This window comes from Paroedura picta, chromosome 3, assembly GCF_049243985.1.
Source record: "Paroedura picta isolate Pp20150507F chromosome 3, Ppicta_v3.0, whole genome shotgun sequence".
In the NCBI taxonomy this organism is placed as follows: domain Eukaryota; kingdom Metazoa; phylum Chordata; class Lepidosauria; order Squamata; family Gekkonidae; genus Paroedura; species Paroedura picta.
Window position 1 is genome coordinate 160,058,269 of NC_135371.1, and position 25,148 is coordinate 160,083,416.

Genomic DNA, 25,148 nt, shown 5'->3' on the forward strand with positions numbered 1-25,148 from the left:
CTCTTGGGCCAAGGCGACATGTGACGGGCTAGACTTCCCATGGCCATCTAACGGTGCTCCCTCTTTGGTGCTTCTGTTCCATGTCTGTCCAAACAAGCTACCTTCCCTAAAGCCCCCCCCCTCCACCCCCAGCACCATATGCTGCCTCCATATGGACCTGGGCGGGGAGGGAGCAACCATGTGTCTGGCAGACTCGAAGCTCTCTCTTACTCTCTCTCTCTCTGTTTAATGGCCAAGTCTCTCTTGATGTTTTTTTTTTTTTTTTAATCTGCATCGGGGAAAGAAAAAAAATTCACACCCACCTCCAAAAGCTGCAGTTATGAGTTCAATTATCATAAAATGGATTGCAACGTATTTATGGCAGCGGCACGGCGGGCAGTCTCCCGATTGCTCCGGGAGGCAATTCCGATCCGAGTATCTAATGCTTATCTTGTATAATTGCCGTTTCATTCTTCCTTTTCCTATTCCGCACAGCCCCCCCCTCCCCAAACTCTCCCCCCCCCCGACCCGTCCGCTTGTGCCGAGCCGTTTTATTAAAATTGCTCCGAGTCGGCGGTGAATTCATTAGCTGGGAATAAGATGTAAAAGGCAGGATAGTGTAACATTTTAATTAGGCCTGAACAATAAACAAGCTAAATGAGGAGAGCACGGCTCCCCGGTGGACGGCCACCCGCCTTGAGGTTGTGAAGAATCATTACGTCTTCAGCCAATTTCATGCTGTCTCTGTGGAGAAACCTCATTATTAAAAGGCAAGGGAGGGGAAAAAATAAAGAATCCCCTGCTAGACATTTCCTCGCCCCATATTTCTCAGCCTACTTATGGCGTTGGCGAGACTGCGGGGCCGGGCGGGCCGGGCTGAGAGAGAACACCACACGGCACCTTCTGGAGGAGGGAGACACCTTGACCCGAAGAAGGCCGGCAGCAGCGAGGGTTTCCTCGGAGACCGGGCTCATCGGAGGTTAGCCCTGGATCTTCTTCTCAGGGTTGCCTCCTAAGAAATGTGAAACCAAGGGTGGGTGTCGTTCTGAAAGGGCAACATGTGAAGAGCACATTATGACAGCAATAGGCCATGCTCCTGTAGAATCGCAGACCTTTAGGAACCATGTGGTTTACACATGTTGTTCATGGGTTAGCCGCCTGAATGACCTAAACCGGCCTGATTTTGCCAGATCTGGTCAGCCGGGCTACTCCTGGTTACTGCTTGGAGGAAGTCCAGGGCAAACTACCTTTTGTTAGCCGCTTGCCTAGAAAGCTGTACAGCTGGGCATGACAAGTTGGTTGTGCTGGAATCATGCAGTGGTTAAGAACGGTGGCTTCTAATCTGGAGAGCTGAGTTTGATTCCCTGTTCCTCCACATGACTCACTTGCTTCTTCCTAGTGCTAGCATCACCCTCTCAGGCTCCAGAAATTCCTGGAGATTTGGGGGTAGTGGGACCTGTGGAGGATGAGGTTGGGTGAGAGAGGGAGAGATGCCACGAGAAGAAACTGGGCAGGGCCTTTTAATCATCTTATTGGCGGCGGGAAGATCAATTCTCCCACGTCCACCACTGGAGGTCTTAGTTGGGTGGGTTTTAGTCGTTTTTTTATCTCGCCGCGTTATATCTTGGCTCTTTGTATAGGTTTTGTGGTTTGTATATTGTATATTGGTTTTAGGGGAATTTTATTGGGGTTTTTACATGTTGTAACCTGCCATGAGCCTTTTCGGGAGTGACGGGCTATAAATCTAAGTAAGTAAGTAAGTAAGTAAGTAAGTAAGTAAGTAAGTAAGTAAGTAAGTAAGTAAATAAATAAATAAATAAATAAATAAATAAATAAATAAAAGGAGCTCCTCCCATCTTAATCTGCTTTCAGTCAGCTGGGCAGTGGGACCGATCTACCACTGCCCAACTGATGGTAGTCTCTTACAATATCAAGGGTACCGACAAACATGACAACATTGGGCATCCTTGCTGTACAGTTTGTCCTCTGAAGATGCCATTTCCTCTAGGGGAATTGACCTTTTTAGTCTGAAGTTGTGGTTCTGGGAGAACTCCAGGCCCCACCTGGAATTTGGCAACCTTATGTAGTGCATGGGCCATGACAAAACACCTGTGTATTTTCCTTATATGTGCACACTTGCTTTGTTGCTTAGAGTCACATTCCATGAGATGTGCATATCTTTTTGGAGTGGGAGAAAATTCTTGGACCTGGGAATTTAACAGCAAGAACAGTATAATACTCAGCCTTCACACAACAAACCATACAAAATTACATGGTTCATAAGGACTTGGAATTCTACAGGAGCATGGACTATTGATGTCTTTTTCACAGGGTTTGGCATGGTTTGCATTTATGAATGGCACAAATGTTCTTTTGGAATGGCACATATTTTTGCCCTGGAATTCCACATTTGTGCCTAGTTGAACATTCAGGGGGAAAAGTAAGCTGGTGTGAACAGTCATTAAAAGAGAAGGAAGGATTTTGAGCATGTGATTTCTAAGGGACTGCTGTTAATCTCAGACAACTAAGATTAAACAGAAATGGTTCCAGGTCAGAGGGCATGACCTCTGGATAGGTTTCAAGCCTGCAACTATTCCTTTTAATAATTAATTGCTGCCAATAAGAGATTGAGATGGAATTCCTTTATTTTCTCTTTCTCTTTGTCTTTCCTAATACACTAACATTTCTAGGTCTATAGAATAAGCAATGTTTTAAAACAACTTTACAATGATCAGCAGCTAATCTAAGAGCTGCGAGTTAGCACCCTGGAACAGATCTGAGTCAGAATCTGAGCAGACCTGTTTAGGATGGCTGTCATACAGCTGATCCTAAGCCCAGAACAAACTAGGGTCATGTGATGATGTTAGGGCAAGTCAACAATTTAGCTGTCCCTTAACTTGGTAAAATGGTAAAAAAATAAGGGAATATGACTGAATTGTAAATTATATCAATATATGTTTGTTCAGGCAGGTAGACATGACAAATACAACATCTATTATTTCATGAGGACAGTTAAAACGTAGGAAGTTCTCTGAAGAAGAAGAAGAAGAGGAAGAAGAACAATTGGTTCTTATAAACCACTTTTCTCTACCTGAAGGAGTCTCAAAGGGGCTTACAGTTGCCTTCCCTTTCCTCTCCCCACAACAGACACCTTGTGAGAGAGGTGAGGCTGAGAGAGCCCTGATATTACTGAAGAAGAAGAGTTGGTTCTTATATGCCGCTTTTCTCAACCCGGAGGAGTCTCAAAGCGGCTTACAGTTGCCTTCCCTTTCCTCTCCCCACAACAGACACCGTGTGAGGTGGGTGAGGCTGAGAGAGCCCTGATACTACTGCTCGGTCAGAACAGCTTTATCAGGGCTGTGACAAGCCCAAGGTCACTCAGCTGGCTGCAGGTGGGGGAGCGCAGATTCAAACCTAGCTCGCCGGATTAGAAGTCCATACTCCTAACCACTACACCAAACTGGCTCTCAAAACAGTGTTTTGTGGACTGAATGAATCCTACAGAAAGTAGTAATTCATGAAGGGTGAGCTGCCACCAGTAGCTCAATGGAAGCGACCACATTCACATGAGATGTCCTCCTATGCCTATTTTAAAGGTAAAGGTATCCCCTGTGCAAGCACCGGATCATGTCTGACCCTTGGGGTGACGCCCCATGAGGCCTATTTTAGGTGTGCACAAAATATTGCTGTAGATACAGCTGGGCTTGGCCATATACTAATTTTAGGCATATTTGCGTCCTTGCAAGGTCCTTGGCTTCACACACTCTTTTTGGTCCTGAGGAATCATAATTTCCACTCAGCAACTTGATTAGAGATAGGTCTTCTACCCTGGCTCTCAAAAATAGCAGAAGCTTCTGGGGGATAAATCCCTTGAAAAGACAGTGTTGCATGGGTCACAACATCACTTACTGTGAAAACCTGGAGGTGATGTCATGGCCACGCTGCAACACTTTAGGACCTCCCAGCTCTCTATGGTAACTATCATAGAGATTTGGGAAATTCCTAGAGCTTCTCAGCATGGCTGCAATGTCATTTCTGGATTTTTGTTGGAAATGACATAGCAAATCACATCTTGTTGCCCCCCCCCCCTTTCCCTCCTGATGCGCAGAGGAAGGCAACAGAAGGGCTGCAACCAAAAGGAGGAGAATATCCACCAGTGACTTGTAAGTGGCAGCCCTAGAGATTCCAGGAGGCTAAACGGCTTGCTGTGATTGGACCACAGATTGAACAACAAAAAACAACCATGGCACGACTAGAGGAAATTGGTGTGATTGGTCTGTGTTGGTTTGGGGGAGAAAATCATGTTCATTTAAACCAGACTTTATGTGTATAAGAGGACAACAGAAGCTTTCCAAGGGGCGGAGGTAAATGACACCCCATTAAACTCTATTAAAAGGACAAGACATTTTCCTTCCAGACAGTTGGCAGCCCTACTTGCTAGTCCAATGCAGCCTCTTGGGAGGAGCAAGTCCTTATGATATAAAAGCCTCTGGGCATGAACAAGAAGGCAGAACCATCAAGGTAGGAAGCACACTCAGCTGAGGGGTGCCCTTCAGCCCAAAGCCATTCTGCCAGTGCCCTTGGCAGATGATACGCTGGTGTTTTTGCTGAGAGAGGCCCGTTCTCTGCATCGGCTCTAAGGATTGTTGTGCAGGTTTCCAAAGGGCTAAAGTGGCAAGACTTGCAGCGCAGTGATGGATACCACCCACCCACCCCATTTTCCTTGCAAATATATAGGAAGCCCATGCATTTATGCAGAGACATACGAAAACACAAATGGCAAGTTAGCAATGCAGCAAAGTCACGTTTTATTTTGCAGGAAAGTATCTGGTTAAAGACAGCTTGCTGCTTTATATCAGCTCTTTGGAATGCCACTTGTGGCTTTTCTGAGAGGCATTACCCAGGATGCCTCTCCCCAGGAAGTGGGCAAGGCCATTACTTGGCCAGGCTTAGGGTTGGGAGGTGGGTCCCACCTTGAAGGAGCTGTTGCTGGAAGGCCTGGAGCTGGGGGTTTCCCTGAATGGTGAGGTTTTGTGCCATGGATAAAGGGCCCATCCTCTCTGCAGGTGGTTGCTGAGTTCCAGGTGGTACAAACAGCAAAACAGCTGTGTAGTAGAGATAGGCCTGAACAAAGGCAAAGTAAGAATCTTGAATGAAGAAAACTATGACACTGTTCCTCTTTGGTTTTTTTCCCCTCTTTTATTTCATTCTCTGCCAGATCGATGTCCCAATATATCCCTTGTTTTCACTTGCGCTTTCGTGAGCAGTAAATAGTGCTTCTTAAGTCTTTGTTTCCCAACACTTGGCTATTCATTTGCTCACCATGGAAAAACAATGTTCAAACAGTTTTGCTACGTAGACCTACTGTTCTCTCAGGGGAACCAGCCTTCATAATGGAAACACCTATTTTGGTGCATAAGGTCTTTCAGCTTGGTTTAATGGTTAAGAGTGCAGACTTTTAATATGGCAAGCTGGGTTTGATTCCCCGCTCCTCCCCCACATGCAGCCAGCTGGGTGACCTTGGGCTCGCCACAGCACTGATAAGGTTGTTCTGACCAAGCAGTGATATCAGGGCTCTCTCAGCCTCACCCACCTCACAGGGTGTCTGTTGTGGGAAGAGGAAAGGGAAGGCAGGAATATCAGGGCTCTCTCAGCCTCACCTACCCCACAGGGTGTCTGTTGTGGGGAGAGGAATGGGAAAGCGAATATAAGCCACTTTGAGACTCCTGAGAGTAGAGAAAAGTGGCATATAAGAAACAACTCCTTCTTCTTCTTCTTCTTCTTCTTCTTCTTCTTCTTCTTCTTCTTCTTCTTCTTCTTCTTCTTCTTCTTCTTCTTCTTCTTCTTCTTCATAAGCCACAAAGTTAATGCCGCTGATCTATCCTTTGAAGTTGCTTTCGACTGTAACCATAATCCATCCCTTCAACAGTGCAGTCCTAAGCAGAGTTACAACCTTCCAAGCCCATTGACTTCAACAGATTTAGAAAGGTTGAGTCAGCACTGTAAGGTCCCACTTCTGGACTAAGCGAATATACATGAAAACAACCAGGTTTGCCTTTTTAAAAACCCTATGGGACAAAGATAGATATTTTAAAAAACAATAAACACAGTCAGTCTAACCTCTGTTCCTTAATAACCAGAGACACAAGGATAGTTAATGAGGTACCTATTGCTCAGTGTACATATAGCTGTGTTCAATGTGCCAGTTTTTGAATTACACAGAACTCTTCACTAGGCAGAATGAAACTCTACCCAAGAACATGAGCTCTACTTGGCAGTTCTGGAATGGGCTCTGTGTACATCTGATTAATAGGCATTGATTAAGGCACATTGGTCCCTTGAGTATCCATATCTGGTCACCTCACAGATGGGTCAATTACTGGTTCAGTAGGAGCTGCTCCCTCTGCAGGTATTTTGTACCTTTTTCTGTACTTCAAGCTTGTGTTAATTATCCAAGCCAACAGCCTGGAAAACTATTGTCCAGATTCATAGCAGCAACTGTTCCACACATGGTATAGTTCTCTGAACAGTTTCGCTTCAGACTGCTGGAGGAAATCTCATCTTTGAACATTCCCAGTATGTCTAAAATAATACCAGTGTAATCGAGAAGCAAGATTCTAGCCTAGCCAATTCCTGATGTGCTAGTTTACTAGGTCAGGGAACTGTTTCAGTACGAGAACACATTCATTGCTGCATTCCCTGACCTGTGGACCGAAATGCTTTAGTCCAAAAAGAACTTCCATGTGATTCTGCTAGCGACGAACTTCACTTTGATCAGAAAATAACAAAATCATTCACAAAGGAAAGCTTTTCAGTAGGGCTGACTGGAAGCGATGCATAGATTTGGAAAATATTTTCCAAGTTTCAAAAAACTCTAATAACAATGTAAAATTCATTCACCTGGTGGTCAACCTTGCTTGATTTCACTGGACCTCAAGTCATGTCATCACACAGGCAAATCTCATTGGCTGGAGAACACCATAAGTTCTGCTATGAGATATCAGAATCTCCCTCAGTCGCTGCATGATCAACATAACCAAATTTGATTGGCTGCCCAATGCTGGGGTGGGCGTGGCTACAAAATCGATAGCTGCAGCTGTGAGAAATATCAGCACTAAAGCATCAAGGAGAAAACAATGCCTGTTCTCCTGACCAAAGTGCAAATTATTATTGACTATGATGGTACAGTGGCAAAACTTGCATATTTGATACAGAATAGATCAATATTACACTTGAGAAGAAAATGGAGCCCAATTTTAGGTTATACTGATCAGCAAAAATGAAATAGAAGAGAATGACTGACTCATAAACTTAGGTTCAAGCATGTAACTGGTGTTGGTCTGGAGTGGCAGAACGAAATTTGAGCCCAGTGGCACCTTTAAGATCAACAAACTTTTATTCAAGGTGTGAGCGTTTGTGTGCATTCACAATTCCCTCAGACAATGAAACAGGAATCTGTAATCTGATGACTCCTATTTCATTGTCTGAGGAAGTGTGCTGGCACACAGAAGCTCACAACTTGAATAACTTTGTTGGTCCTAAAGGTGCCTTTGGCCTCAAATTTTGTTCTGATATTATATGTAAATTTTGGACAAAATGTAGTATGAGGTATTTGAAATAGTCTAAATTATAAGTTTCTCTCTCACCCTTATTTCCAGAATATTGCTAGAATATGACATTTTTTCTGTATTGTAAAACACCAGCTCAATTTTTAAAATAAAAATAGCAGTTCTGTAATATGTAGTATTTTTTCATTAAAAAATACAAGCAAAAAACAAACAAAGTGCAAATTATTTCAGCCCTGTCAAAACCTCTGTTTTTTTTTACTAGAAAATTAAAATACAAGGCTACTTGGTAAAGTCTGAGTTTTAAAATAAGAATATTAATAAGAACAGTACTATTGGGGAAGTTGAGAGAGAGTTCAGCATCATGCATATTTCCTGCATTCCCCATCAGGCCCTAAAATGGCATTTTGTTTCTTACAGATTCTGTGTACTGAATGAATGTTTCTGATCCTCCCCTCAAAGCTCGGAGCAAATGTGCCCGCTGCATCACAGTCTGTTTAGCTTCTGGAAATGAATGTTACCAGGTGCCATGTTTATCTTTCAGAAGGGTCACTATGGGAGAGAGCATTAGGCACTAAAAGACTGTTAATCAAGCAGACGGAGGACAGGGCAAGACGCAAGAACAGGCTGTTAAACCTGGACTAATTCAAATGAGAAGCAAAGCACAAATATTTTGAACAGGTGATTAGACACTGGGGTGGATTGCCAAGGCGAGAAGCCGTCTTTCTTATGATCATCATTCATTAGATCAAGCATTTATGGCCAGCGTTTGGTGTATGCAGAACTTCAAGAGGGGAAGAAAGAGGGAGAGAGGGAAGGAGAACAAAACTGGGTACCAAGAGAATCCCAGTTCTCTGCACAAAACCCCCACATTTTGTAGCCTGCCTACATGAGCATGAAATAGCATCTGTGCATAAATGGCCAAATGTATCTCTGTTTCTGCAAGTTGTACTGAAGGAGAAGGAGCAATGATGAATGGGAATTAAACTCACCTCTACTCCCCCTTGAGCCTCTTGTGGTGCAGGGTGGTAAGGCAGCCGACATGCTGTCTGAAGCTGTCTGTCCATGAGGCTGGGAGTTCGATCCCAGCAGCCGGCTCAAGGTTGACTCAGCCTTCCATCCTTCCGAGGTTGGTAAAATGAGTACCCAGCTTGCTGCTGGGGGGGTAAACGGTAATGACTGGGGAAGGCACTGGCAAACCACCCCGTATTGAGTCTGCCATGAAAACACTAGAGGGCGACACCCCAAGGGTCAGACATGTCTTGGTTCTTGCATAGGGGATGCCTTTACCTTTATCCTCCCCCCAGAAAGACAGGTTTTTTTGTTCACCACTTTTTACTACCCAAAGGAGTTTCAAAGCGGCTTACAATTGCATACCTATCCTCTCCCCATGACAGACACCCTGTGAGGTAGATGGGGTTGAGAGAATCCTGAGAGAACTGTGATTGGCCCAAGGCCACCTGGCCGGCTGCATGTGGAGAAGGAATGGGGAACCAAACCCAGTTCTAGGGATTCCCAACCAGGGGTCTGCAGACCTCCGAGGGTTTGCAGGAGCTCTGCAGGGAGTCCGCGGACTTTCCCTCCCTGCCTTAATGGATTCGGCCACAAAGTAAGGATTCAGCCACTTTCATTGCTCCTTTTCCCAAGCACGAGTGAGTTATCTCGTGGTTTCCACGCCTGAGACTGGGCAGAGCCGACATTCCTACTTAAGACTGCCTCCTGTTTCTCACTCCCTCACTTCTCCTTGAACCTTCCTGTTAATGCGGGTGATGATGTCACTTCCAGTGACATGGCACTTCCGGGGGTGTGGCAGGGAGGCGTGACCAGCTGACATCACTTTCGGGGCTCCTCAAAGCCTGAAACATTATTTCAGGGGTTCCTCCATGGTTAAAAGGCTGAAAGAGGCTGGTTTAATGCGTGGGAATCAAGAGATCCATGGATCTCTTAAGGAGCTCCTTCTCTGCCCTAAACAATCATCCCAATACTTGCCACTCCAGGCACTCTCTCCAGACATTTCCCAAGGTGGAATCGGCAGATCCATTCCCACAGAAACTGAGCTGACCATGGCTTGATCAGAGATCAGGTTCCACAGTCACAAATGGTGAATATTGAGTTGTGCTACCATCAAAGTGCTGTGGTGAAGAAAACTTCTCCCTGTGAAAACAATTTGGGGGGAACCAGCCTTTCTGCTTCCCCAATTTAAATGTAAAACAAGCCACAAAAATGTGCCTTTCTCCCTTAAGAAACTACCCACAAATCCACATTTGTTGCCTGCTTTAATCGCACCCCAGAGTCCTGAGAATAACCGTAATAATAAGTAACATTTATTTATTATAATTAAGCTGGCTTCTATACAATTACAGTTACTAGACGCATAAATATTGAATGTATTTGCTCTAAGCATATAAATTAATCATTTTATGTGCATGCTCTAAACTCCATCGCCCGGGATAAATGTATTTTGAGGCACAAAGCGGGCGGTTTTCATAACGCTGGTCGGAATCGGGGGATGTCATGGCAGATGTAATTCACTGTTGATAAAGGCATAGGGATAATGACTATGGGAGGACGAATAACCCACAAGCATATTTACCTGTGTTATGGGTCCAAATTAATTGGGACCAGTCAAGAGTGTCTTGGAGCTTCTGTAACCAGCTCCATGGAAACCTCAACATACAGCATCCCAAAAATCACCATGTTAGTTGGAATATTAGAAGAAGAAGAAGAGTTGGTTCTTATATGCCACTTTTCTCTACACGAAGGAGTCTCAAAGTGGCTTACAGTCACCTTCCCTTTCCTCTCCCCACCACAGACACCCTGTGAGGTGGGTGAGGCTGAGAGAGTCCTGCCATTATTGCTTGGTCAGAACAGCTTCATCAGTGTTGTGGCGAGCCCAAGGTCACCCAGCTGGCTGCATGTGGGGCAGCACATAATCAAACCTGGTTCACCAGATTAGAAGTCCGCACTCCTAACCACTACACCAAGCTATTAGGGATGTGCGTTCAGAAATTAACTGATCAAAAACTGAACAAAATTCTGCCTTGACTATTTTTCTTATAACCAGTCTGATTGCTCAGAATATCAGCATTTCACATTCCCCGTAATTTATAAATCAGGGGTCTCTAATTTTTTGGATCCTGCGGATACCTGTTGCATTTTGGCGCATGGGTGCAGCTACAAAATGGCTGTCAGAAGAAGTGGAGCCAACAGCATAATGTTCGGGAGAGCAGTCTTGATAGTAATGCTTCAACATTTCAAGCAGAAGCTCTGTTTAATACGGTGCCTTTGAAAACCATTTGAAAACCATTAAACCAATAAAAATATTTTCTTGCACACTGTTTTAGTCATGTAGTGGAGATCTTTGTGTTGTGGTGGTAGTGGCTGCCAAAACAACTTTAAAAAAATCTGTACAACCAAGGACATTCATGGCCAATCAGAAGACTTGCTGGGCAAAAGCCTTACTGGCCCCATTTTCTAAAAGAACTTGGTGACCACCAAGAAAGATGGCAGTAGATACCATGGTGACCATGGACACCCCTGCTGTATAAAATGGTACTTATTGCCTGCTTTGCACAGTTACGCAAGGCAAGGAATGGGATATGAACAGGGCAGCAAGAATAAACCAGCAGCTAAACTGACAGAATCATCCTCCAGCCAAAAAAGTTAGCAGGCATTCCCACTGAAGAGGACTGTCCACAAGAGGACTGTCCATCCCTCCCTCCATTATTGTACTCTTCCAATAGCTAAAGGAGGGATTTCTTAATTCTATATAAGTAATCAGTCTGTTTCTATATTATGCTGTACTTTTAGATGGGCCTGGCAGCTCGGCAGTGACAGACATCTTGCTTGGAGGCTAAACCTTTTGAAAGCAAGAGCAGTAGATGAGGTTGTTGGTGGGGAAAGAGAGGCAGAGATTAACACTTGCTGGAATCAACTGAGACCAGTAAATTGTTCACAAAACCCTGGTTGAGAAAACCAAGTCTAGGGCCTAGTCTGCACACATAGGATAATGCACTTTCAATGTGCTTTGGCAGCTGGATTTTCCTGTGCAGAACAGGAAAATCTACTTCTAAAGTGCATTGAAAGTGCATTATCTATTGTGTGTAGACTGGGCCTAGGCTTACCAGGTGGTCATGCACTGTGGAAGACAACACTTTTCTGGTTCTCACCTGCTTTTGTCTCATCCACTCTCACAATGGGGAAAAATAGGAGAGGGAAAATGATGTTGCTGACATGGAAACAGCATTTCTGGTTGGTGTGTCCTTGCCGCTCTAGGAATGTTTCCAAGCTCTACAATCGTTACCATAGAAACTGGGGGAATTCTTATTTGAAGCTTGCCCGCCCCATCCCCACAGCTCCTGAGATTGTTAGCACAGTCCTGGCCATCCTCGTACAGTAAATGAGAACTTGGAAAAACTGCAACGTTTCCCATTTAAAAAGAAATGCCCCAATCTAATTATAATGAAAATAAAACTAAAGCATTAAAAAATTAAGACTAAAATAAATCAAATATCATTTATTTGCACATATCTAATCTGTGCAAATAAGAAAAGGATAGAAAATAATAAAGTAGCGTATTGCTATTACATAAATTAGTGGTACATATATGCTGTCAGTAATGTATACGGTATTGATTGACAGTCTGGATCTGAAGACAAAGACCTTCGATTTAAGCCAGTGTGGCTGTTAAACTTTAATGAGAGTGGGCATTCTGATTTTATACCCATAGACCTGCAGGAATTTGTAGATGTGATTTTTATCTGTAAGCCCTTTTCTGCTGTGTCCTAATTCGCATACAGGTCCATTTACCATGAAGAAGAAGGAGAAGAAGAAGAAGAAGAAGAGTTTGTTCTTTTATGGCACTTTTCACTATCTGAAGGAGTCTCAAAGCGGCTTACAATCACCTTCCCTTTCCTCTCCCCACAACAGACACCCTGCAAAGGAGATGAGGCTGAGAGAGCCTTGATATTACTGATTCTGCAGTTCTGATTTGCTGGTGTATTCTGAACATACTCTGAATTTGCGTCCTGACATTCTGCATCTGTGGGTTTTACCCATCAGTGATCAGGACTTGAGTCATGGCATTTGTTTTGCAGTGCAATGTTGAGCAGAAAGTTTTCAAGTCCACCCTACTGTCCTTTATGGCTCATCCTCTTTATGCCCTGGTCTATTCTAGCAGTCTTCCTTTCAACTACAGGTAGCTATTAGGGAGACCTCCCACCAGCAACTCCCTGACCCCTCCCTCACTGGGTGGCAGGGGAAGGATTCAGAAATGATTGTCATTGCATCAATGGCATGACATCATTTCTGAGGCAAACCTGGAAGTGATGTCATGTCGCTCTAGGAGTATGCTCGGTGGTTAAACCTTAGACTTTCCACTGAATTCTACAGCAGCATGATGTTATGACTGGGTTAATCCTGTAACTGATGTCCCCTGCTCCCAGGACCTGTGCCCCAACAACAGATCAGCTGGTTGGTGGGGGGACTTCCCAGTCGAAATAGGAAGGCCCAGGCCATGTTTTCAGCATCACACAAAAAGTGATGTTATCACACCAGTGACTACCGAGCAACATTTTGGTATTTGGGCAAAAACTCAATGGTGGAATCTGTTTTTACCATAAAGGTTTTGCCCAAATGCTAGACAGTTGCCCAGAAGTTGCTGGCATAGGGATGCCAGCCTTTGGGATGCTTGCCTCCATCTTGGATCTGGGGAGGTCATCTTCAGACTATACAGATCAGTTCCCCTGGATTGGGAAGTACCTGGATGTTTTGGAGGTGGAGCCTGAGAAGGGTTGGGTTTAAGGAGGGGAGGGACTTCAGCATAGGGTTCCCAGGTTCTCCCTCCTTGCCACCAAGACGAGATAATTTTTCTTTGCTTGATTCAGGTTGGGAAATTCCTGGAGATCTGGGGATGGAGCCTGGGGAGGCCAGGGACCTTACTGGGTACCATTCCATAGAGTCCACACTCCAAAGCACCAACTTCTCCAGGATAACTGCTCTCTTTAGTCTGGAGGTGAGTTATAATTCCAGGGAATCCCCAGGTCCCACCTGGAGCCCCCCCCACCCTATGACATAGCATGCACATATGGCAATGCATCAGCACCTGATAGTGGGGCAGATTGTACCCCTTCCTGTAGGGCAGTGGTTCTCAACCTGGGCATTGGGACCCCTTTGGGGGTCGAATAACCCTTTCACAGGGTGAGCAGCTTGGCCGTGGAGGGCACTGTCACTATTGACGCTCCTCCTGCAGGTGCTCATGCTTGGCCACCAGCCGCTCCAGCAGTGCCTCCAGCGCAGCACGGTCTCCGGCCAGGCGCTCCAGGTGGCGGCACAGCTCGGCGGGACAAGAGGCAGAACTGAACTGAGAAACCCTGGAAAAAACCCAATTTATAACCAATCATGATCTTCACGCCATTGGTCAGTTTCAGTTTAATTTCTGTGAAAGAACCCTGGCATAATTTTATGGTTGGGGGTCACCACAACATGAGGAACTGTATTAAAGGGTCACGGCAATAGGAAGGTGGAGAACCACTGCTGTAGGGGAATGTATAAGCCTGATAGTCGCACAATATAGACCTTGCCAGTCTCCTTTGCAGTAACCCAATGCCCAAAGCCATGCTAGGAATCTCAAAATCACGGTGCGCACAGTCAGTAGAGGTTCTGTTTCAGATCTCTGCCGCTGCCACCTGCCTCAGTGAAACGTCTTATCCTGCAGTTCAGTCTCTAGGATCCGGGTCCACCCCCTCTCCTTTCCCTCAACATGTTTCATAAACTGCACATTAAGGCTTATTGGATATTAAATTGGAAACAGAGACCCCAGCCGGTCTCTTCTGTTGCCATGGCAACCCACGGGCCCAGCTCGCATGCCGGCACCAGAGCTCAGGGCGAGGGAGGTAACGCGTGGACTGAATCCGCAATTTCCTGAGAGGCTGGGGTGGGTGAGGAACGTGCGAGAGATCCTTTCATTTCCTTTCTGTCTCCGTCTGCCTGCGACCAGGGAGGTACAAGTTATAAGATGGGAACTTGACTCCTGCAAGCCCTGTTTTGATGCAAATCATGTAAACAAGGGTCAGCTCTGGCTTGAAGAACTTGGCAAAGGTGGTTTCTGAGATTTTTTATTCTGGACCAACAATGTGTTTGCCCCTCTCCCTTAGTATTTCTGGTTCCTATTTGACTTGACTTGGGCTGTTTGAATGGCCCTTGACTAATTGTGATCTTGTGTTGTGTGTCGAGTTATCGACAGGAACAATTGGATTGCTTGCCAAAGAGTGATGTGGCACATGAATGCAACACTCCTCCCCCACCACCCCCAGCAATACTTTGCAGCAGGAATATTGTCTCCTTCTCTACAGTTGAGATATTTTGCTTTTGGGAGAGTATTGCACAGTGGCTAATATTTACTTTTTGCATGATACTTGCATATTTTCCACAATCATGGGGAGAAAGGCCTTCCTATTAACCCAGTGGTTCTCAACCTTCCTAATGCCGCGACCCTTTAATACAGTTCCTCGTGTTGTGGTGACCCCCAACCATAAAATGATGCCAGTGTTCTTTCACAGAAATTAAACCGAAATTGACCAATGGCGTGAAGACCCATTGTTCATGATTGTATATAAATTGTTTTTTTCCTGGGGTTTCTCAGTTCAGTTCTTCTGCTTGTCCCACCATGGTGATCTCACTGCTCCAGATAGACAAACACTCTCTTGACTTACCCTGCAAGGCTGTTGTGTGGATGAAATGGAAGGGGAGCAATGTTGGCCACTTTGGGACCCCCTTGGAAAGAAGGGCTGCTTGCCCTGCTGCGACCCCTCTGAGAGGGTCGTTCGAGAGCCAGTTTGGTGTAGTGGTTAGGAGTGCGGACTTCTAATCTGGCATGCCGGGTTCGATTCTGCACTCCCCCACATGCAACCAGCTGGGTGACCTTGGGCTCGCCACAGCACTGATAAAACTGTTTTGACCGGGCAGTGATATCAGGGCTCTCTCAGCCTCACCCACCTCACAGGGTGTCTGTTGTGGGGAGAGGAAAGGGAAGGTGACTGTAAGCCACTTTGAGCCTCCTTCGGGTAGGGAAAAGCGGCATATAAGAACCAACTCTTCTTCTTCTTCTTCTCCTGACCCCCAGGTTGAGAACCACTGTATTAAGCAGATGCAAAGAATTAAAGATAGCCATTAGAAGTCATCAAAGTGCATTACAATGGCAAGTAGAACAAATTATAACCCAGTGGCACCTTTAGGACCAACAAGTTTTTATTCAAGGTATGAGCTTGAAACATAGACCTCTTCAGGACAGATGGGGCTTCTTATCCTGGAGATCTTGTCACCAAATGTAGTTGATATGTGAAAGACAGCCTTTTGCTAATGCTCTCACTTGTTTTTAATTGTTTCTTTGAAGGTAGCAGAACGGAGCCCTGGTATTCAGGAAAGCCCCGAAGATAACCACTGTCTGCCCGCCTCCTGTCTTCCAGTGTGGGTGTATTTTCCTGAGTCTACTGCACAAAGGCCCTTGAGCAATACACCAAACTCTGCATGGATGGGATTTGCACATTCTATTGCCGCAAGAATAAGGTTGGTGTGTGACAGTTAGGGCTGCCAGCTCTGGGTTGGGAAATACCTGGAGACTTTGGGGGTGGAGCCAGGACTGGTTGGGATTTGGGATGGGAAGGGACCTCAGTGCACTATAATACTATGGGAGGGACCACCCTCCCAAGTGGTCATTTTCTCTAGGGGAACTGATCTCTGTCACCTGGAGGTGAGCAGTCCAAGGATGGGATGCTTGCAAGGCCAGTGTATGTACAGCAAGGGTGCCCAAACTGTTTGAGCCTATGGGCACCACTGGAATGCTGATACAGTGTGGTGATGCTGTGGTTGCCAATCTCCAGGCGGTGGCTGGAGATCAGTTGTAACAGTGGGAGATCATTTCAAATGGAGAAAACGGATGCTTTGGAATTTGGACTCTATAGTATTATGCCCCATTTAATCCCTCCCCAGACCCTGCCCTCCTCAGGCTCTACCCCTAACCCCCTCAGGTATTTCACAACTTGGATCTGTCAGCCTTAGTGCAGCCACAAAATGGCTACCACAAAGTAGTTTCTATGGGAGGCATAGCCAGCTTCCCTTTAGTTTCAGGGTGAAGGTCTTTGTGCTACTCCCAAAGCAATGTCTTTGAAAATCTGCACAGCCAGTCAGTCCATTCCCCAGTGACCAGTCAGGAGCCCTGATGGCTAAAAGCTGCATCTGGCCCTGCCCATTTCCCAGAACCATATTGAGGACACCTGAAGTAGAAGCTGTCATGCATGAGCAGACTGAGCTTTGGAGCATGCAAGACTAAGTGGCTCATGTGAAGCTACAGGCATTAGCTCACCCAGTGCATCCTTCCCTCAGGTGGAAGCTGCATGGGAGAGAGAACTGGGGAGCTTGGAGCTGTTTGCATGGCCAGCTGGGAAATGTCCCTGTGTAAGTTTAGTGGCTGGTCCGCCCATGATTTCTTGCCAGAAGTCAGGTTTTGCCATTTTTTCCCCCAACCCCTCCTCCTGTGCCTTTCACCAGAGCCCAGCATAGAATCATAGAATCATAGAGTTGGAAGGGGCCATACAGGCCATCTAGTCCAACCCCCTGCTCAACACAGGATCAGCCCAAAGCATCCAAGAAAAGTGTGTATCCAACCTTTGCTTAAAGACTGCCAGCATGCTATCATTGAATCCAGCCCAAATGTTTCACTTCCTTAATTGCTGCATATTAAAGTCCAGAAGCAGAGCTAGTGAAGAAAGACGGCAACCTGATCCCAAAGTCAAAACGATCCATGCTTTTTATCAACTATTGAGCCTTTAGCAGCCACTTAGATCTGCAGGCATTTGCAAAAGATTAGGCTTATCCTGCTTTCATCCAGAGGGAAGCTTCACTGGCTCATTCCTGCAGATCAGGTGACCACTGAAGGCCCCCCTTCAGGCTGGGATAGTTATTTTCTGATCAGTTGTGAGAAAAGCATCTCAAAATATCTTTGAACTAAACTGCACTGGTTGATTCTCAGTGCCGGCTATTTTGCGTTCAAAGTCAGGGACCACGTTTGTGAATGCTGCTGCTCCTATTCATGCATTACTCATTTTTTGTCAAGCAGAGGGCTTGGCTGGCTTTGAAAAGCTTCCTCTCTCTTTCTTCCACCTCCTCCCTTGCCTTCTCAAACCTCCGAACATCTGGTTGCTGTGGCAACCCTAGCTCAGAGCCGTCTAGCCCATAAAGAAGATAAACCTTCACCGAACCAGAGTGGCGTAGCCAGATCACTTGCGGTCGGCACCTCCCTGTGGAAGACGGTGGTAATTTTCTGTTTTGCAGGCAGCAGGGAAAGGACCGAGGCTGGCAGGAATTGGCTGCTTTCTAGGAGTTTGGTTGTGGAGAGACACTCTTGGAAGGAAAGGAGACTGATAGCAAAAGGGTTCCACAAAGGCCTTGCCGAACTTAAACTTTTTAAAACGGTGCCAAGCTTAGGTCTTAATGGCTCCTGGCCAACCAGACACATTCAGTAAAAAGAAAAGGCATGAAGTACTGATATTGAGAAATAATGCTACGTGTCTCCTGCCCAAATCCATTTCAGTTTTTCAAAAAAATTATTCAGGGACAAAGAAGGTCGGCGTGCCCTTTTCCACTTTATTAGGAAAAGATACAAGAAGATTATTTGCTCAGGGGAAGCTTTCTTTAGAGAGCCAGTGTGGTGTGGTGCTTAAGAGCGGCGGTCTGTAATTGTGAGAACTGGGTTTCATCCCCCACTCATCTCCCGCATGCAGCCAGCTGGGTGACCTTGGGTCAGTCCCAGTTCTCTCAGAGCTCTCTCAGCCCCACCTCCCTCACAGGGTGCCTGTTGTGGGGAGAGGAAGGGTAGGCGATTGTAAGCCGCTCTGAGACTACTTAGGGAAGCAAAAAGTGGAGAACCAAAAAACAGTTCTTCTTTTTTATAATTTAAACTAGTGTGAAAGCCCGTTGTAGGGCAGACAATGGGCGTCAGCATGGAGAAGGGGGGCAGAGGTGGCAGGGAGATCCCCCTCCCTCCCATCCCCCCAAACAGCTCCGTGCGCCTCTTCCAGCCCCTGAGCAGGCCGCAGAGCCTGCGTTGGGGCTGGAGGAGGCGGGCAGAGGCAGAGAGGAGATCCCCCCTCACTCCCCTCCCAAGAGCTCTGGCGCCCCTGTGCACCTCCTCCTTCGCCAGGCTGGGGCAGGCAGGTCCATTGCCCATGGCTGAAGGTCTGTCCTGGTCCTTTGCCCTTAACCACTCTGAATTGCAGCAGGTGGGGGGGGGGGATACTCCCTACCGCACTGCCAGCTCCAAGGTCATGTTGCTTATAAAAAACCTGAAGTGACATAAGGTAGCTCTAGGAATCCCTGGAAACTCTATGGTCAAACTGTATGTCACCTCTGGGTTTTTTTTTTTACCAGAACTGATATGATGACGCAGCCAGGATCAGTTCTCCCTGGTCCCACACACAGACCTCCTGCTGGTGACCAGGCACTGCTTCACAACTCCAGTAAAGGGAGGAAACTCATAGAATCATCTGAGCCGTCATTTCCTCTAGGGAAACTGATCTCTGTAGTCTGAAGATCAGTGGTAATTCCAGGAGAACTTCAGGTCCCACCTGGAGGTTGGCAATCACAGCATGCCAGTATTTATGGATTTATTTACTTCATAATTTTCTTTATAATTCCATCTAAACATCAGGAAGAAGTTCCTGACAGTTAGAGCGGTTTCTCAGTGGAACAGGCTTCCTTGGGAGGTGGTGGGTTCTCCATCTTTGGAAATTTTTAACCAGAGGCTGGATAGCCATCTGACAGAGAGGCTGATTCTGTGAAGGCTTAAGGGGGTGGCAGGTAACAGTGGATGAACGATAGGACTGAGTGTTCTGCATAGTGCAGGGGGGTTGGACTAGATGACCCATAAGGTCCCTTCCAACTCTATGATTCTATGATTCTAGAAGCCTGAACTCTATGGTATTATACTCTAATGAGATCCCTCCCTGGCTCAACCCCAAATCAGTGCCACTGAAAGAAGAAAATGGCCACACCAAGTCCAACAAAGAGCCAATCAAGTCAAATTTTCAGATGGGAAAGTAACATTCTACTGAGAAACTGTAGTGATATCCCTTGGAGGAAATTTGACCTGAAACTTGGTGTGGGTTTACAAATATTCTTTCCCTACAAGTACCAATCCTCCCCCCTCTCCCCAATTTTCTTCGATCCCAAATCTCCAGGACTTTTGAGCTCAGAGCTGGCAACCCCTGCCTTGTGGAGGTTCAAGGTGGATGACAGATGTGTGAAAGACAATAAAATCAAGACAGCATAACACACAACATGAACAGATTATGCAATGAAGGAATGATGAAACAAAGACACAGGCATAATATGTTTCTTAAAGTAGATTTCACAATTACAGAACAACGATCCAATAAACTGGATTTCAAAACAATGAAAGACATCCAGTAACTGATGCAGGCCCAGGGCAAGTAAATGGACTCCCCTACAAATCACAGGCGTCTAAAATGAGGGCCTTCCCAGTTCCCACATCTCTTTCCCCCTTTCTAAAAACACCCCCCTCCATTTAAAGTCTGCCTTTCTTTCGAGCCAGGTTACACAATTAACAACCATGCAATAATAACCATTTACTGCTCCAGAACAGAGCACACAATAAAACTGGGTTACAAAACTAGAGAAGAATGCCATCTCCTTTGCATGAAAAGATCTCAGGTTCAGCACTTGTGTCAATATAGACATTAGAACATGGAGCAAGGAGGAAGACCTCTGTGTTTACAAGGAGGTGTGGTATTAAGGAATGATTCAGAGATAGACCAGCCTGTGCATCAAGGGTCTGTGGCATGACCAGGATTCCTGGAATGCTGTTGTTGTCTTCTTCTTCTTCTTCTTCTTCTTCTTCTTCTTCTTCTTCTTCTTCTTCACAAGAAGCCATAATGCAGAAACACCGAAAAATAATCAGGTTTGTAATTCTTTTGTAATAATGTTTCATGTGTTTATCAGTCTGCCTGCCAGTTTTCACCTCCCAAACTCCTTTGCTAGCATAAGTAGGAGAGGCCTTGTTAGAAAGGGAGGGCGGTATACAAATATCTGTTCCACATAATATATTTCTGGTAAGGGCTTGGTGGAGGAGCATGTCTCATGGCTTAAGTGCCACTCAGCGCTTAGCACCCACTCAGGGCGGCTGTTCAGCCCAAGTGCCTCCTCCTCCAACCAACTTACCTGTCTGTCCAGCAGCCAGCGGCCAGCCAATCGCCTTCTGTCCCCCACCCCTGACCATTCCCTCCTCTTTCCACTTCCCTCCGAGGCTTGAAGGCTGCAGATCCCTGCTGTGTGAGAGCTACCCCTCCAGGTGAGTTCCCTTACCAAGGGCCTCCAGCCTGCAGCCTTTCCAGGTTTTGAGGGGAGAGACCATCCACAGAGTTCTTCCACCCCACCTCACCCCAATCTAGCGGCGGTTGTATCCTGAATGCAACAGGCTTGGCCTCTAGTAATATAATAAATAATAATAAAGCTGAAAATATAATTTATAAATTTATATAATTTATATAATTTGTAAAACTGTTTGGGCAACCAGATATGTCATTTAGGAGGAAGCCATGTCCTTTCCCTCTAGGAATAGCATAGCAGAATATCACTGTGTTCCCATTTTAAGGGGATATCAACTCCACTGTGACATCATTGTCATTTGGAGGAGGGCAGGATGCTGTTCCCATTGGCTGCAGAGGAAAGGACACGCAGTAATGGGTTTAAACTACAAGTACAATGATATAGGCTAGATATCAGGAAAAAAAATTTCACAGTCAGAGTAGTTCAGCAGTGGAATAGGCTGCCTAAGGAGGTGGTGAGCTCCCTCTCACTGGCAGTCTTCAAGCAAAGGTTGGATACACACTTTTCTTGGATGCTTTAGGATGCTTTGGGCTGATCCTGCGTTGAGCAGGGGTTTGGACTAGATGGCCTGTATGGCCCCTTCCAACTCTATGATTCTATGATTCTATTCTATGATTCTATGATCAGCAGTCATTATACCAATCTCTGCCTTTGCCTCTGTCCAATTGGCATGTTTAGCCACCAAACCTCCTACTAAGCTAAAAGTAGCGACAACCAGAGTTATCCGACTCAGTACTCTACAGAGCTTCTTTATAGCGATATTTCCATGCACGTCTCCAATGCTTGGTGGAGGTTTTTGCTCCAACCTGCCGTAGCAGACCAAGATAATTTTGAAGCAGAGTTTCCCCCAAGTCCTTCAGCCACCCCCGCCTTATGGAAACGGCTTAGTTTTATAAGCACGTCTCTCTCGCTCTCTGCACCACAGTTACACGACAGCTTTTTCCAGAGCGATTGTATACAATAAACCTGCTCCCAAATACCTTTTCTGTACTGATGGATGATGGCTCCCGTAGGTAAATGGCCTACCGATCACATTTGTCACGAGCGAGAGCTGAACATTTGCACGCCGTCGCTCAGTTCCCACTGATGAAGTTTTAGTGTCTTTTTGAAATTGTTCTTCATGCACTAGAGGCATGCAGTGGGTGCCGTTTCAGAAGGACAGAGGGCAGGATTCCACATTACCCGTTTCAGACCCCATGGGAGGATTGCAGGAAGGTCAGACCTCCATCTCACTGTGTTCTAAAAAAAATTGTAGGCTTTTTTTTTAATTGACAAGCCTTTTTTATTTACAAGTGGGGATTTCGGGCTGTATCAAAAGAAGTACAATGTCCAGATCATGCAAGGTGATGGTACCGCTTTACTCTGCTCTGGTTAGATCTCACTTGGAGTACTGTGTTCAGTTTTGGGCACTACAATTTAAGAAGGATGTAGGGTCGTGGTTCTCAACCTGGGGGTGGGGACACCTTTGGGGGTCGAATGACCCTTTCACAGGGGTTGTGGCCAGGCAAGCAGCTTGACCAGGGGGGGGGCGCCATCCATACAACAGCCTTGCAGGGTAGATCGAGATATAACGTTCATTTGTCTGGAGCTGCGGAAAAGAGCAAGATCAGCATGGTGGGACGCTGAACTGAGAAACCCCAGCAAAAAAACCAATTTATATACAAGCATGAATATGCCATTGGTCAGTTTCAGTTTAATTTCTTGCATAATTTTATGGTTGGGGGGTCACCACAACCTGAGGCATCAGGAAGGTTGAGAACCACTGATGTAGAGAAACTGGAGCGTGTCCAGAGGAGGGCTGTGAAGATGGTGAGGGGTTTGGAGACCAAGATGTATGAGGAAAAGTTGAGGGAGCTTGGTCAGTTTAGCCTGAAGAGAAGTCAACTAAGAGGTGATATGATAACCCTCTTCAAATGCTTGAAGGGCTGTCACATAGAAGAGTTGTTTTCTGTCACCCCAGAAGGGTCAGACCAGAACCAATGGATTGAAATTAATTGAAAAGAATTTTCGAATAAACAATTGGAAGAAGTTCCTGACAGAGCTGTTCCTCAATGGAACAGGCTTCTTTGGGAGTTGGTGAGTTCTCCTCCTTTGGAAGTTTCTAGGCAGAGGCTAGACAGAAATACTCATTCTGTGAATTTAGGCAGATTGTAAGTGGGTGGGCAGAAGGCTTGGTGCTTGGCTCTTGTGACCCTTTCTTGCATTACCTGGGGAAATACCAATCACTACTTTGGGATCTTGAGGTGAATTTCTTCCAGGCCAGGCTGGCCAGTGATTCTTGGGGATTTATTTTTTAAGTGGGGGTGTCATCTGGGCATAGAATGTGGGTGGGCAGGGAGTTGTGAATTTCTTGCATTCTGCAGGGGGTTGGACTAGATGACCCTGAAGACCCCTTCCATTCTATGATTCTACCATGGGACGACTTGCTACCATGCGGCTTGCATCATTCACCCTTGCCTACCTGCTTGCTCCTGTGCAACAGAAGTCAGGCACCCCATGAATGCCAGTGTCACATTTAGGGTTTCTCACTAGGACTGGGGAGACCCAGGTTTGAATCCCCATTTTGCTGCAGAAGCTCACTGGGTGACACTAGGCTAGTTATACATCCTTAGTCTAGTCCACCTCACAGGGTTGTTGTGAGGATCAAGTGGAGGAGAGGAGAGTGGGTGTAAACCGCTCCGGTTCTTTGCTAGGGAGAAAAGTGGGGTATATATGAAATAACGAGAATATAACTAAAGAGGGGAGTAGGTAAACGGTAGGTTGGTGGGTGGGTGGGAAGGACAGAAGGAAGTGCGGAAAACTGAAAAATAGTGTTGGGAGGTGGTGGGAGGGCATCCACTTTACATCCAGAAGGACCCAAGCTCAAGTCCCAACCTCTACAGGCAAAACCTCTAGAGGACATGCAGTAATGGGTTTAAACTAAAAGTACAACGATATAGGCTAGATATCAGGAAAAAAAATTTCACAGTCAGAGTAGTTCAGCAGTGGAATAGGCTGCCTAAGGAGGTGGTGAGCTCCCCCTCACTGGCAGTCTTCAAGCAAAGGTTGGATACACACTTTTCTTGGATGCTTTAGGATGCTCTGGGCTGATACTGCGTTGAGCAGGGGGTTGGACTAGATGGCATCTATGGCCCCTTCCAACTCTATGGTTCTATGATTCTATGATTCTATGAAAAGGATCAGGTAGGAAGTGATGAGAAAGGCTGACCTTGGAGAGCCACTGCTGACAGAGTTGACTGACCTTGCTAGACCAAAGGCCTATCCCAGTATTAGGCAGTTTCACATGTTCATCCAGCTACCTGTTGTCTTTCCTTTGGCCTGCTCTCAAGAGCGACCCTTTTCACTACAAATGCCAGGGACTGAATCGAGGACCTTCGATGTACAGTAGCCCTGCCGAGGAACGAGCTTTAGGTCCGCGGCAGAATCCTGGCCATGAGACTGGTCCAATGTGCAGCTTGATCCTGTCTGCCAGATCCAGCTAGTTTAAAGTGAAACTGACCCAAAGCTCGCTCTGGAGGAAAGATCTATTGTGTGGTTTGTGTATATAAGCTGGGGTGGTTTTGCGGTTTTGGGGTTCAGTTCTCAGTTTTGCTTGTTCTATGCTGGAGACTTAACAAAGAGCTCAAATCACTACAGGTACCTGTGTCCACCTCTGAACCCACAGACTTAACAGTAAGCATGCTCTCTATACCTGGACTCTAGTCCTCACCCCCGTCTCATACACGCTGGGTCCCCAACTTCACGTTTAATTTTGACATTTGTAAGCGGCTTTGAAGCACATTCGAGTGGTGAAATGCTGGGTACAAAACCCCCAGCTCTTCTTCTTCGTTGCAGCCAGCTAGTGACAGAAATGGCCATTTCACAAAAGATGTCCTCCCAGAAAGGAGGAGGGAAACAACGCCAGCTGGTATTTTTCCAGAGGTGCCGTGAACTTCTCAGAACATGTCTTTAGATGTTCATGCAGATGCCTGTTCTGTGGAGAATCAATGAACCGCAGGGGTCAGGCCACTGCCAGCCCATCAGCTATGCCAAACATCCATCCAAACATCTCCAGGTCATCCACTGGGGTGCAAACGAGATTCCTATCAGCTCAGAGCGGAAAAATCAATTGGCGGTTGAAGATTGGGCAGTGGGCATGATCCTGCTCCATGTGTCGATTACCCGCAGATTAATTGCCTCCGGACTAATGTTACAGCGTTTATA

At 46.0% G+C, this 25,148-nt stretch overlaps 1 long non-coding RNA gene across 2 annotated transcripts in view; it reads left to right on the forward strand.

Annotated features, from left to right (window-relative positions):
- Positions 1–25,148, forward strand: part of LOC143831370 (uncharacterized) — a 104,781-nt gene that overhangs the window by 2,856 nt on the left and 76,777 nt on the right. For both annotated transcript variants that reach the window (XR_013228852.1, XR_013228853.1), the window contains exons 2-3: positions 7,965–8,225; positions 15,937–16,109. This is a non-coding gene — a long non-coding RNA (uncharacterized LOC143831370). The remainder of the gene's footprint in view (positions 1–7,964; positions 8,226–15,936; positions 16,110–25,148) is intronic.